The sequence below is a fragment of the Canis lupus genome, chromosome 18 (assembly GCF_011100685.1).
Source record: "Canis lupus familiaris isolate Mischka breed German Shepherd chromosome 18, alternate assembly UU_Cfam_GSD_1.0, whole genome shotgun sequence".
Lineage (NCBI taxonomy): Eukaryota > Metazoa > Chordata > Mammalia > Carnivora > Canidae > Canis > Canis lupus.
Window position 1 is genome coordinate 38708641 of NC_049239.1, and position 14806 is coordinate 38723446.

The window sequence follows — 14806 nt, forward strand, 5'->3', positions numbered from 1 at the left end:
ACGGTCAAGTCTCTTTTTAACATTGGAACCCCCTTTCCAAACAAAATAAAATGAAGCACCTGGCTGTTTACAAGAGTTCAAGGAATTGCTGCGTTGCTTGAAGCTGAGTTGGTAGCTCTGCAAAAGCTGGGACGTCTGAGGAGCAGAGCTGGAAAATCACAGAACCACATCACCACATCATTCTTTCCAGTTCCGGGTTCTGTGTGTCTGTCAGGTCCGGGGTCTCTGAAGGCTTGTGGGTGCCTTCAACAGGTGTGGAGAGGAGGATGTGAGCTGCCATTTCAATGTCTCAGGTTCACTGAGCCCATCCTGAGAGCCATGTGTGCAGTGACCCCCAAACACTGGAGAGAAAGAGAACCCGGTCACCCAGATGCTCACCTGACATAATGCCACGTTCAGATGGACACAGAAACAGTACAACAGCTAAAAGTTGTTCGAAGTTTCAAGGAACATTCTCATCATTTTCCCTTTAAGACAACCAATGGCTTGAATAGATGCTAGTTGTAGTGATCACTGTGCAGGAGAGAGCTGCCTGGTGAATGTGACCCTCTAGGTGAAAAAGATCAGTTAGGGCAGGATGCGTGTCTGTTGCCAGGCTGTGTGAGCTGCTACACCAGTGTTATGGGGCATGTCAAAGGGATGGACTGAAAGGTTATGGACCATTCTGGGAACAAAGGTGCTGTGATTGGCCAATCATGACAGTCCACATCCTACTAAGCAGTGGGATATAGCTATAAGTCTGCAAAGCATAAGATTGTTCAGAAATCTGAATTCATTGGCTATTTAGTTCAAATTATTGAAACATTCATTTTTTTCTGAAGCATTCAGAGTAATATATTAAGACCCTCAGAGAAACTCATATTTGTAATCTTAGGATCCAGAGATAGGAGCAGCAAGAAAAGAGTCCTCGGAGAATGTCTAGTTAAGCATGGCACACTTAAAGCAGGAGTTCCTTAGCTCTAAATTTGCACATCTGTGGAAAGAAGGAAAAAAGAAAGCCTTTGTGGCTAAATAAAGATGGAAAATACTTCCATGAAAGAAGGAGCTCCTAAGTCATAGACCAAAATAATAGATTTGGGTGCAAATGCAGGATGTCTGTGATAAAAAGTTCCAAGCTGAGTTAAGGAAAGGTCTCAAAGAGATGTCACAATACCAGCCCCATTCACAGCCCAGCTGAAGGTGTGAAAGCTGTTGTGTACCTTTGGATACAACAGACAGTTAATATGGGGACTGGCTATATCCTTTCAACTTTTTGACTTTTGGACTGTCACCCCTCCCTGCCCCCCCCCCACCAAAAAAAAGGACAACTGGGTAAATAAAACTCTCTTTTTAAAGTATTTCTGCCAGGAAATCCTGAAATAATGTTCCTCATAGTACTAACAGCAATGAAACGCTAAGGGGTGATAAGCCATGACTATGTTCAGGTCAGCTAAAGGAAGCAAGGAATATAGAAATGATAGGAAACTCCTTTGAGAAAGGGACAGAAATAAGCAGATGGTTGGAGCACAGAAAAAAATATCACAGTAATAACAATGTTCTGGAGGGAAGATGCTTAAACTAGTCTTAGAATCCCAAGAATTCCCTTTAGTTCAGCAATCTAGGACTTCCTTTCATCTTCAGTGTCCACTAGACCCAGGTTAGAAAGCACAGGCCAAAAAAGATGGAAGCAATGGAAAGAACGAGGGTCGTCCATACTCAGGCTACTGCCAAGCAATAGATCTGCTATATATCAATTTCCACACCTTGTTGAAGGTGTTAATTATTAGAAACTTGGTGGACCTCGTATTTTGTGTCTGAAACCCTGGGACCACTTTTTGCCTTATGAGCCATGGAATCCCAAAGGATCAAAATTGACAGATTACCCCAAAATGTTCTGTGGAAGTTCTATGGCCAGTGAGAACTCCATAGTTCACAAACAAGTCTTCTTTAACCCTAACCAATCAGCCTCTCAGTGAAGTCTTAGAATCCCTGACAGAGTAGCCTCCATCCTGATCCCCAAAAGGCTTTATCCCAGAGAGTTGAGCCCAGAGCAATAAGTAGCTGACAAAATAATTCATTCTACTGACAGAAAGTGAAGAATCAGTCTTATTTCTATAGAAAATTGGTTCTACCAAACACTATAAACCCCATACCTCTAGCCTATGAAAGCTAAAAATTAAAGGAAAAGGTGAAGGACCATTGTAGGGTGGGAAAACAAGCAATGTCCTGGAGTTAGGACATCATGGTTTAAATCCTGGCTTCACCACTTGCAACTTATTCTTTGACAAGCCACTTTAACTTTCTGAACCTTAGCTAATAACACATTTCAAAAGTGAAACCCATAATGATTATTCTAGGACTATTGGGATGACCGCTAAGTTAATGTGGAAAGGAAATATCTGACACAGAATAAGGTCTCCATAAATGTAAAGGTTTCCACAGAGTCGCTTTCTTTCTCAGACCCTAGGGAAAGAAATCCGAGACAGATGATGACCTGGTTCACAGGAGAACAGAAGCAGATGATGAAAACACTCAAAAGGAATTGCTGAAGTAACTAGAAACGTTTGACTTGGAGATGAGATTAGATAAAAGTGATCATTAACACTGTCTTGGGAGAGAGGGATTCTACTCAACATAACATCAGTATGTAGAATATGTCAACATGTAGGAGATATGGAAGAAGCCATGTGGCTTCCCCAACAGGGAGACCTTTCCAAAGATAGAGTGCCCCCAAAGTCCCCATCACAGAAAGCATTAGCCCAAGGCCCTGTATCTGACAACTCTGGAGGCACCACTCACTACAGGCCAATGAGCTGCCCCACATGGAGTAGTGCAGAGCACAGCCTAAGAGGCCATCTGAGGTAGCCCTGGTGTACCCGAGGGCTATGCAACAATTTGTCAGGGGTATTCTAGAATAGAGAGATGCTACAATGGTCCCTTCCAGTCTTGACAGTCTAAGATTCTCTGGTCTTAAAGATGACAAGCAAGCAAGCACACTTGAAGAAATACTGACCCACTGATTTCAGGAGGGACAGAGAGATAGGTAAAAGCCCTCCATTGTAACTGCTAGTTGTAGATTCTCGAGATGGCAAACATTTTCTTCTCTCTCTCTAAACAGAGAATATCTGAGATTGTCATCTAATATCTGACACTGAAGAAAGCAAAGGCCTTCAGTTCTGGAATCTCTGATGCCATCTGCCTCTTCCAACCATCTAGCTATATCAAGTCTATGGCCCAAAAAAAAAAAAAATAATAATCTCACTGCTGTGATGGAGTTCATCCTTGTGGGCTTCACAGATCACCCTGAACTGATGATTCCCCTCTTCCTGATGTTTCTCATTTTCTATATCATCACCCTTCTGGAGAATGTGGGAATTATCATTCTGATCCAAGTGGATGTCCAACTCCACACCCCCCCATGTACTTCTTCCTGAGCCATCTCGCCCTGCTGGATGCCTGCTATGCCTCAGTGATCACCCCTCAGATCCTGGACAGACACACTGGCCACAGGCAAGATAGTCATCTCCTTTGGTCAATGTGCTATGCGGTCTTTTCTTCACCATCTTTGCAGGCACAGAGTGTTTCCTGCTGGCAGTGATGGTCTATGACCACTTTGTTGCCATCAGCAACTCATTGCATATAACCTGGCCATGACTCCAGGCACCTGCAGGGGATCCTTGGCTGCAGCCTATGTCTATGGGGTATCAGGGGACATCCTGCATACCACATGCACCTTCACCCTCTCCTTCTGTGACCACAATCAGTTCAACTTCTTCTGTGACTTCCCATCCCTGCTGAAGCTTGCCTGGAACAGCATGACATAAAATGTGATTGTCATCCTCTTTTTGCCAAGTTCATGTTCCTTGCCAATGTCATGATCATCATGGCGTCCTATATGCTCATAATCAGAGCCATCCTGAGGGTGAGGTCTGCTGGTGGGAGAGCCAAGATCATCTCCACATATGCCTCCCACCTCACCACTGTTGTCCTCTTCTTCGGGACACTTGCCTTCATGTACCAGAGAAGTAACTCAGACCAATTCCCAGAGGAGAAGATTGTGTCTGTCTTTTACCCCATGGTCATCCCCCTGTTGAACCCCTTGATCTACAGCCTGAGGAACAAAGATGTAAAAGCTACATTCAGGAAAGTCATAGTTCCCAAAGAATGCCCATGAGAGTCATTCATCCTAACCTGTTTTCTTCCCATATTTTCTTGCTCTGATAAGTTTCAACACCATGTGGTGCTTGCCCTCATAATCATGGCTTTCAAAATGTGGAAGGAGCCAAGACGTCCTCCAACAGAGGAATGAATAAAGAAGATGTGGTCTATATGTACAATGGAAAAGATGAATACTTGCCATGTACGTGAACGTGGATAGAACTGGAGGGTATTACGCAGTTAAATAAGCCAATCAGAGAAAGACAATTATCATATTGTTTCACTCATATGCAGAATACAAGAATAGTGCAGAGGACCATAACAGAAGAAGGGAAAACTGAAAGGAAAAAATCAGAGAGAGAAAGAAAAACCATAAGAGACTCTTAACTCTGGAAAACAAATTGAGGGTTGCTGAAGGGGTGATGGGTAGGAGGATGCAGTAAATGAGTAACAGGCATTAAGAAGGGCACGTGATGGGATGAGCACGGGGTGTTATATGCAACTGATGAATTATTAAAAATTACATCTGAAACTAATGTTGTACTATATATTAGAAAATTGAATTTAAATTTTTAAAAAAAGAGTCGTAGCTTTCAGTAGCATATAAGAAGTGGTGAGAAGAACTACCAGCTTGTTTTTAGTTTAGTAGTTTAGTTTAGTTTAGTTTAGTTTAGTTTAGTTTAGTTTAGTTTAGTGAAAACCACAAGGTTGGTGAAGTTTGCTTAGAGGACTCCCTCTACCCCCCTTATGTTGCCTTCTCCCTCTTTACCTCACCTCCAAATTCCTAGGGTTCTGGGGCTACTCTCTGATAGCACAGAGCTACAAATTAACATAATCTAAGTGAACTGACTGCTATATCCGAGTCCCCAACCCCAAATCAACCACACTTAAATTCCCCAATTGCTCCTTCTTTATCCTGTCATCTCTGTGCTCACTGATATCAACTTATATTCTCTGTGGAAGATGATAACTTGGAATCATACTAATGCGAAGGCAGTCAGGATTTTTTTTCTTTTATGGTATGAATAACATGCCAACTCATTATGAGGAAGTTAATGAAAAAATCATGAACCCAGTGAAATTTCCCATTAGTAGAGATTAGATTAGTAGAAAGAGGGATGCTTCCTTTGACTACTCCCCTACTTATGTCTTCCCAAATGGTTTCCAGTATCTCCAGGACTCTACTACCTACTGTCCAAATGACAATTCTCTACCTTCTGAATTTCCAATCCTTTTGTAACTCATGGCAGTCACTGCTCTCAATAAACTCATTCCTGGGGGCTGCAAAATCAACAATGGTAGACCTATAGCAAACAGTCATAAATAGAATTGCCTTCTCAAGTAATGCCTTACCATTTTGGAACATCAGTTTTCTCTAATTAAAAAAAGATTGATGCTTCCTATTTGGAAGAATTGTTGAAAGGAAGATTAAGAAAGATAATGAAAATCAATGTGCAGGTTCAGTTTAGTCAGAAAAGACCAGATTTCAAAAAATATGAACAGACATTTCTCCAAAGAAGACCTACACATGGCCAACAAGCACATGAAAAAATGTTCCACATCACTTGTCATCAGGGAAATACAAATCAAAACCTCAATGAGATACCACCTCACACCAGTGAGAATGGGGAAAATTAATAAGACAGGAAACAACAAATGTTGGAGAGGATGTGGAAAAAGGAGAACCGTCTTGCAGTGTTGGTAGGAATGTGAACTGGTGCAGCCACTCTGGAAAACTGTGTGGAGGTTCCTCAAAAAGTTAAAAATATGGCTACCATACAACCCAGCAATTGCACTACTGAGTATTTACCCCAGATACTGATGTGAAACGATGGGATACCTGCATCCCAATGGTTCATAGCAGCAGTGTCCACAATAGCCAAACTGTGGAAGGAGCCATGATGTCCTTCAACAGGTGAATGGATAAAGAAAATGTGATACACACACACACACACACACACAATGGAATATTATTCAGCCATCAGAAAAGACAAATATCCACCATTTGCTTCCACATGGATGGAACTGGAGGGTATTATGTTGAGTGAAATAAGTCAATTGGAGAAGGACAATCATAATTTGATTTCACTCATACGTGGAATACAAGAAATAGTGAAGGGGATTATAAGGGAAAGGAAAGGAACTGAGTGGGAAAAATTAGAGAGGGAGACAAACCACAAGAGACTCCTAACTCTGGAAACAAAGGGTTGCAGAAGGGGAGATGGGTGGGGGGTTGGGGTGACTGAGTGACGGGCACTAAGTAGGGCACATAATAAGATGAGCACTGGGTGTTATACTATGTTAGCAAATTTAATCTTAATTTTAAAAATAAAAATAAAAAATAAAAGAAGAGGCCAGGTTTACTATGGCAACACTCAGCTCCCAAACTGTTCACAATACTTTCTCCATGCAAATTGGCAGGGGCCTGTGCTGCATGTAGTCACTCAGATACCCACAAAGAGGCTCTGCCATTTTGTAGCTGCACTTTTGACAAGGCAAACTGCAGAGCCACCACAGCAGGGGATAAGAGGCTACAGAATCATGATGGACTTTTGCTGCTGCAGTCCACTGGTTAGAAGGAAAGCCACACAGTCCTGCCTTGTTTGAAGGGGGCCACTAAAGGTAAAAGAGCAAAAGGAATATTTGCTAAGCAATATGTACTCCTGCCAGAGGGATTATATGCAGTTGTGATAATCAGAATTCTATAAAATAATGAATAATCAGAAAAATTTTTAGTATTTCTGATTATTTTCTACAAAGCACTTCTCCAGTATTTAGGGAAATGGTCCATTCCTTCATCTGCCACCTGGCCAAGCATCATTGGAACACATGTGGAGCACTTTTCAACCAAAGATCAGAGTCCTCTAGGAATATTACTAGTGAAATGAGAAGTAGTCTAAAATACTCTACTAAATGAAATATATATATATATATTATATATATATTATATATGTATATTTATAATATTATATTATATATTTTATATATATATAAAATAGTGTCTACAGAGTAAAACTAAAAGATATGAAACTCATATTTTGGGGTTTTTTTAAAAGATTTTATTTATTTATTTATTTGAAAAAGAGAGAAAGAGAACACAAGCAGGGGGAGTGGCAGAGGGAGAAGCAGACTCCCCACTGATCAGGGAGCCCGACATGTGGCTGGATTCCAGGACCCTTAGATCCTGGCAGATGCTTAACTGACTGAGCCACCCAGGCATCCCTGAAACTTGCATTTTGTAGAAGGCATGACTCCAGTCACATGAACTAGAGGAGTAGAAGACAGAAAAGGAAGCCCATTTGTAAAGAGGAGGAATGATGAGAGAGGGAGAGACCTAATCCCAGTTGACTAGTGCATTTATCAAGCATAACACACCCAAAATAGGAGTCTGGATTCCTCACCCCTAAAACTACCCCTCCCAAATCTTCTCCAGTACCACCTGGAGAACTCAGTTGGCCAGGCATCTTTATTTTCTTATTCCTCTCATTCTGTCACCTCCAACCCAACAGTAAATTCTAACAGTTCTAACTTAAAAAGAAACCCCATCTAGTTTATGCAAGTGGCAGTGACCAGTGTGTCAGAGTAAGTATTCTTCTCCCTCTGCCTGTGTCTCTGTCTTTCTCTCTGTGTCTCTCATGAATAAATAAATAAAATACTTTTTAATTATTATTCTTTTAAAAAAATACCTTACTCTCTGGAAACCTGGGTTCAATCAGTTGAGTGTCCAACTCTTGATTTCAGCTCAGGTCATGAGCTCAGAGTTGTGAGATTGAGCCCCATGTCAGGCTTTGTGCTGACTGAGGAGCCTGCTTCGTATTCTCTCTCTCTCTCTCTCTCCCTCTCCCTCTGCCCCTCTCCCCACCTCCCTCTCTCAAAAAAAATCTTTTAATTAAAAATAAATAAAAGAAAATTAACCTCAAATGAGGTAACTTATGTAAAATATTTTTTAAATAAAAAATAAAAACATCTTACTTTTTAGGCATTAGGGCTGATAATTAAAAAAAAAAAAAAAGCTTAACATTTGAACTGTGTGATGCCAAATTATATAGCCAGTTGAATTACTGTCCAGAACTGAGTTTCTTATCCACTTAGGCTTAAAGCTGTGGCAGTAATCAAAAAGAATGTGAAAGAAGAGATACTGGCAAACCCAGCAGCCCACAGGAATGACCTCGAAAGGGAAGATCTGAGTGCTTCTGAGTCCCTCACAACTCAACCCCACTGAGCCTCCCTTGCTAGCTCAGGTGCCATCACTTTCTCTGCCTGATGGAGCTTCCTGCCTGCATGAAAACCTGGTCACAGCCTTGCTGCTACCTTACCCTGGAAGGTGAAGCTCATTCCATTCCTGCTCCAGTGCTACCAACCCTCATTTTCTCCAGACCTATTAGTGGAGTTTTATTAGAGTTGTAGATACAAATATGCTAAGAGAGGACAACTTCAAATTCAAACCAAGAGATTTCTTATACATGAAATAATTTAAAAGGCTCTATAAAGTTATAACAGAAAATACTTTAAGTTTCTAAATGAAAGACTAAAGAACTTCACTTTAAATTAAGCTAAATTGGGGGCACCTGGGTGGCTCAGTTAAGCATCTACCTTTGTCTCAAGTAGTGATCTTAGGGTCCCAGAACTGAGCCCTGGGTCAGATTCCCTGCTCAGCTGGAAGTCTGCTTTTCCCTCTTCCTCTGTCCTTTCCCCACTGCTTATACACACACTATGTCTCTCACTCTGTCTTTCAAATTATTAAATAAAATCTTTTTTAAAAAATTTTTATTGGAGTTCGATTTGCCAACATACAGCATATCACCCAGTGCTCATCCTGTCAAGTGCCCCCCTCAGTCCTGTCACCAAGTCACCCCATTTCAGTGCCCACCTCCTTTCTACTACCCCTTGTTCGTTTCCCAGAGTTAGGAGTCTCTCATGTGCTGTCACCCTCTCTGATATTTCTCACTCATTTTCTCTCCTTTATTCCCTTTATTCCCTTTCACTATTTTTTATATTCCCCAAATGAATGAGACCATATACTGTTTGTCCTTTTCCGATTGGCTTATTTCACTCAGCATAATACCATCCAGTTCCATCCACGTTGAAGCAAATGGTGGGTATTTGTCGTTTCTAATGGCTGAGTAATATTCCATTGTATATATAGACCACATTTTCTCTATCCATTCATCTTTCAATGGACACTGAGGCTTCTTCCACAGTTTGGCTATCGTGGACATTGTTGCTATAAACATTGGGGTGCAAGTGTTCTGGCTTTCACTGCATTTGTATCTTTGGGGTAAATCCCCAGCAGTGCAATTGCTGAGTCATAGGGCAGTTCTATTGTTAACTCTTTGAGGAACCTCCACACAGTTTTCCAGAGAGTTGGAACAAATCATCTTGAGATTTGTGTGGAATCAGGAAAAACCTTGAATAGCCAGGGGAATATTAAAAAGGTAAACCAGGGATCCCTGGGTGGCGCAGCGGTTTAGCACCTGCCTTTGGCCCAGGGCGCGATCCTGGAGACCCAGGATCGAATCCCACATCGGGCTCCCGGTGCATGGAGCCTGCTTCTCCTTCTGCCTATGTCTCTGCCTCTCTCTCTCTCTCTCTCTCTCTCTCTCTCTCTCTCTCTCTCTCTGTGATTATCATAAATAAATAAAATTTTTTTAAAAAAAAGGTAAACCAGAGCTGGGAGCATCACAATGCTGGATTTCAGGTTGTACTACAAGGCTGTGGTCATCAAGACAGTGTGGTGCTGGCACAAAAACAGACACATAGATCAATGGAACAGAATAGAGAATCCAGAAGTGGACCCTCAACTCTATGGTCAACTAATATTCAACAAAGCAGGAAAGACTATCCAATGGGAAAAAAATAGTCTTTTCAATAAATGGTGCTGGGAAAATTGGACAGTCACATGCAGAAGGATGAAACTAAACCATTATCTTACACCATACACAAAGATAAACTCAAAATAGATGAAAGATCTAAATGTGAGACAAGAATCCATCAAAATCCTAGAGGAGAACACAGGCAACACCCTTTTGGAACTTGGCCACAACAACTTCTTGCAAGATACATCCATGAAGGAAAGGGAAACAAAAGCAAAAATGAACTATTGGGGGATCCCTGGGTGGCGCAGCGGTTTGGCGCCTTCCTTTGGCCCAGGGCGCGATCCTGGAGACCCGGGATCGAATCCCACATCGGGCTCCCAGTGCATGGAGCCTGCTTCTCCCTCTGCCTGTGTCTCTGCCTCTCTCTCTCTCTCTGTGAGACTATCATAAATAAATAAAAAAATTTTTAAAAAAATGAACTATTGGGACTTCATCAAGATAAAAATCTTCTGCACAGCAAAAGAAACAGTCAACAAAACTAAAAGACAACCTACAGAATGGGAGAAGATATTTGCAAATGACATATCAGATAAAGGGCTAGTTATCCAAGATCTATAAAGAACTTATTAAATTCAACAACAAAGAAACAAACAATCCAGTCATGAAATGGGCAAAAGACATGAATATAAATTTCGCCAAAGAGGACATAGACATGGCCAACAAGCACATAAGAAAATGCTCCGCATCACTTGCCATCAGGGAAATACAAATCAAAACCACAATGAGATACTACGTCACACCAATGAGAATGGTGGAAATCAACAAGACAGGAAACAACAAATGTTGGAGAGGATGTGGAGAAAGGGGAACCCTTTTGCACTCTTGGTGGAAATGTGAAATGGTAAAATTTTTTTAAATAAATTAAGCTAATTTCATTAGTCAAGGCCTTCATAGCAAGAACCTTTTTTGAATCAGCAGAAAAGAATAGCAAATAATTATGGTTCTTTTTGTAATTTACCTTACAAAACATCAACAACATGGCACCCTCAAAGTCCAGCACACAATAAAAAAGTTACTACATATGAAAAAGGCAAAAAAAAAAAAAAAGGCAGTAACTAGGACTCAAAATCAAAAGAAAAATTGACACAGAAGCACAATGATCCAGATGTTGGAATTAAAGGACTTTACAATAACTGCTGGAAATATGTTAAAGAATTTAAAAGAAAAGGATTAAATGGGTGAATAGATGGGGAATTAAGGCAAAGAAATAAAAAAGATCTAACAGAATACAAGTTATAGGACTATATAGCACAGTACCTGAAATGGAGTAATTTGGATACAGAAAAATAAAAAATCAGTAATCATGAATACGAGTCAACAGAAATGATTCAAGTTGAAGCAGAAATGGGAAAAAATATATTCAAAAAACAAAAACAGCTGGGAAAAAAGAAAATGGTCCAACATACATGTAAGTGGAGTAACACAAAAAGGCACAGAGAAAAAGGAAAAAGGAAATTTTGGAATGGAATGTTAGCTTCCAAGTGAAAAGAAAAAAAACACCAAATAATAACCCAGAATTCTATATTCAGTGAAAGTAGCATTCAACAGTGAACAGCTGTCCAACTAAATAGACATTTTCAGATAAATTAAAGCTGAGAGAAAAAGTTGCCAGCAGGCCCAAACTACAGAAATATGCTATAAAATATAAGTATAAACATAAATAACAAATATAAATATAAAAAAGTATATAAAAGAAATAGCACATAGGAAGAAAAAAACACCATAAAGAGTGAATATATGTGAACATAAAGGACTGCTTTTTCCAAATTTTTTAGAAACTATTGACTGTTTAGAATAATAACAATCTATAGTACAGTTCATAACACAAAGACAAAATAGGTGATAGTAATAACGCAAAGGTCAAAGGGAAGGAAAAAATATAATTACACTATTATAAGGACTTTACATTGAAAGCTAAATGATATAAAATTAACTCAAGGTAGCTTGTAATAAATTAAGGATATATATTATCATTCTTAGATTCTTAAAGCAACAACTGTGTGATGGAATAAATAGTTACAAATTATCTTTCCATCGAGAGGTGGTTCGCTGCTCCTTGAATCAGGGCTAGCCTTGTGACCCACTTTGGCCAACAGAATAAGAGTGATGTTGCATGAATTCCAAACCACTGTGAATATGCGAGGTTTATTTTACATCAAACCTCAATAAGGATAGCTTTAAAAAAAACAAAAAATAAATCTAGAGTTGTTCCTTCCTTTCATATTTTCTGGAGAAGTATGTGTAGAATTGGTATTTCCTCCATATATACACATATACTATTACCACTATATACCATCAATATAAAGAACATATACATTCACTACCCTGAAAAGTTTCTTCATGCACTTGTGCTTCATGCCTCCCACCCTCCATCCCCATACAAATACTGATCTGCTTTGTGTCATCATAGTGTGTTTGCATTTTCTAGAACTTCACATACATGATTTAAAAGCATTTACCCTTTCTCATCTGGCTTGAGTCACCATAATTATTTTGAGATGCATCCATGTTGTTGCTTTGGTTATTAGTTCCTTTTTTATTGCTGAGTAGCATCCCAGTAAATGGATACACCAGAAATTGTTTATTCACCTGTGGATAGGCATTAAATTATTGCCAATGTCTGCCTAATACAAATAAAGCTGCTCTGGATATTTGTGCACAAGTCTTTGTGTAGACATATTTATTTCATTTCTCTTGAGCAAATACTTGGGAGTGGAAAGGCTGGGTTTTATGATAGGTGAATGTTTAAAGTTTTAAGCAACTGCCAAACCATTTTACAAAATGGTTTTCCATCTGACAGTCCCTCCTTAACGAATGACAGTTTCCGTTTCTCCATATTCTTTGACAGTTGTCATAGTAGTCAGTATAAAATTGTAGGACTTTGAAAAACCATTTGTCATTTTCTTATGCGGTTAAATATGCACCTACCCTTCGTCTCAGCAATTCCTTCTCCTTTAGTATGAATGAGAAATGAATGTGTATGTTCACCCAAAGCAACTTTGACATGAATGTTCACAGCAGCTTTATTCATGATAGCTCAACACTGAAACAACCCAAATCTGCATAGACAGAGAAAAGGATAAATAAATTGTGCTACATTCACATTGAGCAATTTAAAAAAGCATGAAGTCATGATACAACAACATGGACAAATATCAAAAAATATTATGTGGAATGAAAGAAGCCAGACCAAACAGTTTCACTTGTATAAAATTCAAATAGAAAAACTAACCTCTAATAGCTGAGTAATATTCCATTGTATACATAAACCACATCTTCTTTATCCATTCATCTTTCGTTGGACACCGAGGCTCCTTCCACAGTTTGGCTATACCCACCATTTGCTTCAACGTGGATGGAACTGGAGGGTATTATGCTGAGTGAAGTAAGCCAGTCAGAGAAGGACAAACATTATATGTTCTCATTCATTTGGGGAATATAAATAATAGTGAAAAGGAATATAAGGGAAGGGGGAAGAAATGTGTGGGAAAGATCAGAAAGGGAGACAGAACGTAAAGACTGCTAACTCTGGGAAACGAACTAGGGGTGGTAGAAGGGGAGGAGGGCGGGGGGTGGGAGTGAATGGGTGACGGGCACTGGGGGTTATTCTGTATGTTAGTAAATTGAACACCAATAAAAAATAAATTAAAAAAAAAAAAGAAAAACTAACCTCTGGGAATAGAAATCAGAATAGTGATTGCCTCTGGAGGGTAGGGGAAGAATGATGGTGTAGACAGGGACAGGAGGGGGTTTTCTGGGGTATAAATATTGACCTGTGTGATGTTATATGTATACATAAGCATACACATATATTGCCAAAGTTAATTGAGTTATGCAAATAAGATTAATGTATTTTGCTGTTTTAAATTGTACTCAATAAAGTGCTATTAGCATAAAATAAAAAAACCCCTCCATATTTGGTAATCAGTTCTTCTCAAGAGAGGAAAGGCTTTAATGTTACAAAAATAAGGAGATAGTGATCCAGAAAGAAAGGAAAGAAGAAGGAGGGAGAAAAGGGAGATAAAGAAATGAAAGAAAAGAACTTTTACAACTTCAAGGTTTTCCCAGGAAAGCCTCTACTTAACACCTGTTGCCCTGGCACCCTAGTCAATGTAAGCATTTGTCCCAGATCTCTCACATTTTTAGTTAATACTTTGGTAGACTTCCAACTCATGCTTCCTGCTTCTGCCACACTCAGACCTAGGAGTATGTGGAGTACATATATAGTGAATGAAGTGGTCACTTTGACATGTATTTAAATCTGAAAGACAAATCAGCCATATCTCATCTCTCTTTTCCTGATTCTTTCCAGACTGAAATCTCCTGTCCAAGAACATCATACATGGTGCCCCATGCTTTAGAAAAAAAAAATCACTTAGGCACAAGGATCTAAATTGGGCTTATTTCTCTGGTCTAGGGTGGTTGGTAAGAGAAACATTTCACACTGCATCCCCTGGCAGCCACTGCTGTACCAGCCAGGTGTACAGCGGCCCATGCCACAGCACGGGAAGCCAACAGGTTGTCCACCAGCAGGCACTTTGGTATAAATGTACAATGTGCAAAAAACAGAGATAAAGCTGAGTGAAGTAAGTCAATCGGAGAAGGACAAACATTATATGTTCTCATTCATTTGGGGAATATAAATAATAGTGAAAGGGAATATAAGGGAAGGGAGAAGAAATGTGTGGGAAATATCAGAAAGGGAGACAGAACATAAAGACTCCTAACTCTGGGAAACGAACTAGGGGTGGTAGAAGGGGAGGAGGGCGGGGGGTGGGAGTGAATGGGTGACG

The 14806-nt window shown here is 39.8% G+C and overlaps 1 pseudogene; it reads left to right on the forward strand.

Annotated features, from left to right (window-relative positions):
• Positions 1–2954: 2954 nt before the first annotated feature.
• On the forward strand, positions 2955–4619 carry LOC119877217 (annotated as a pseudogene).
• Positions 4620–14806: the final 10187 nt, after the last annotated feature.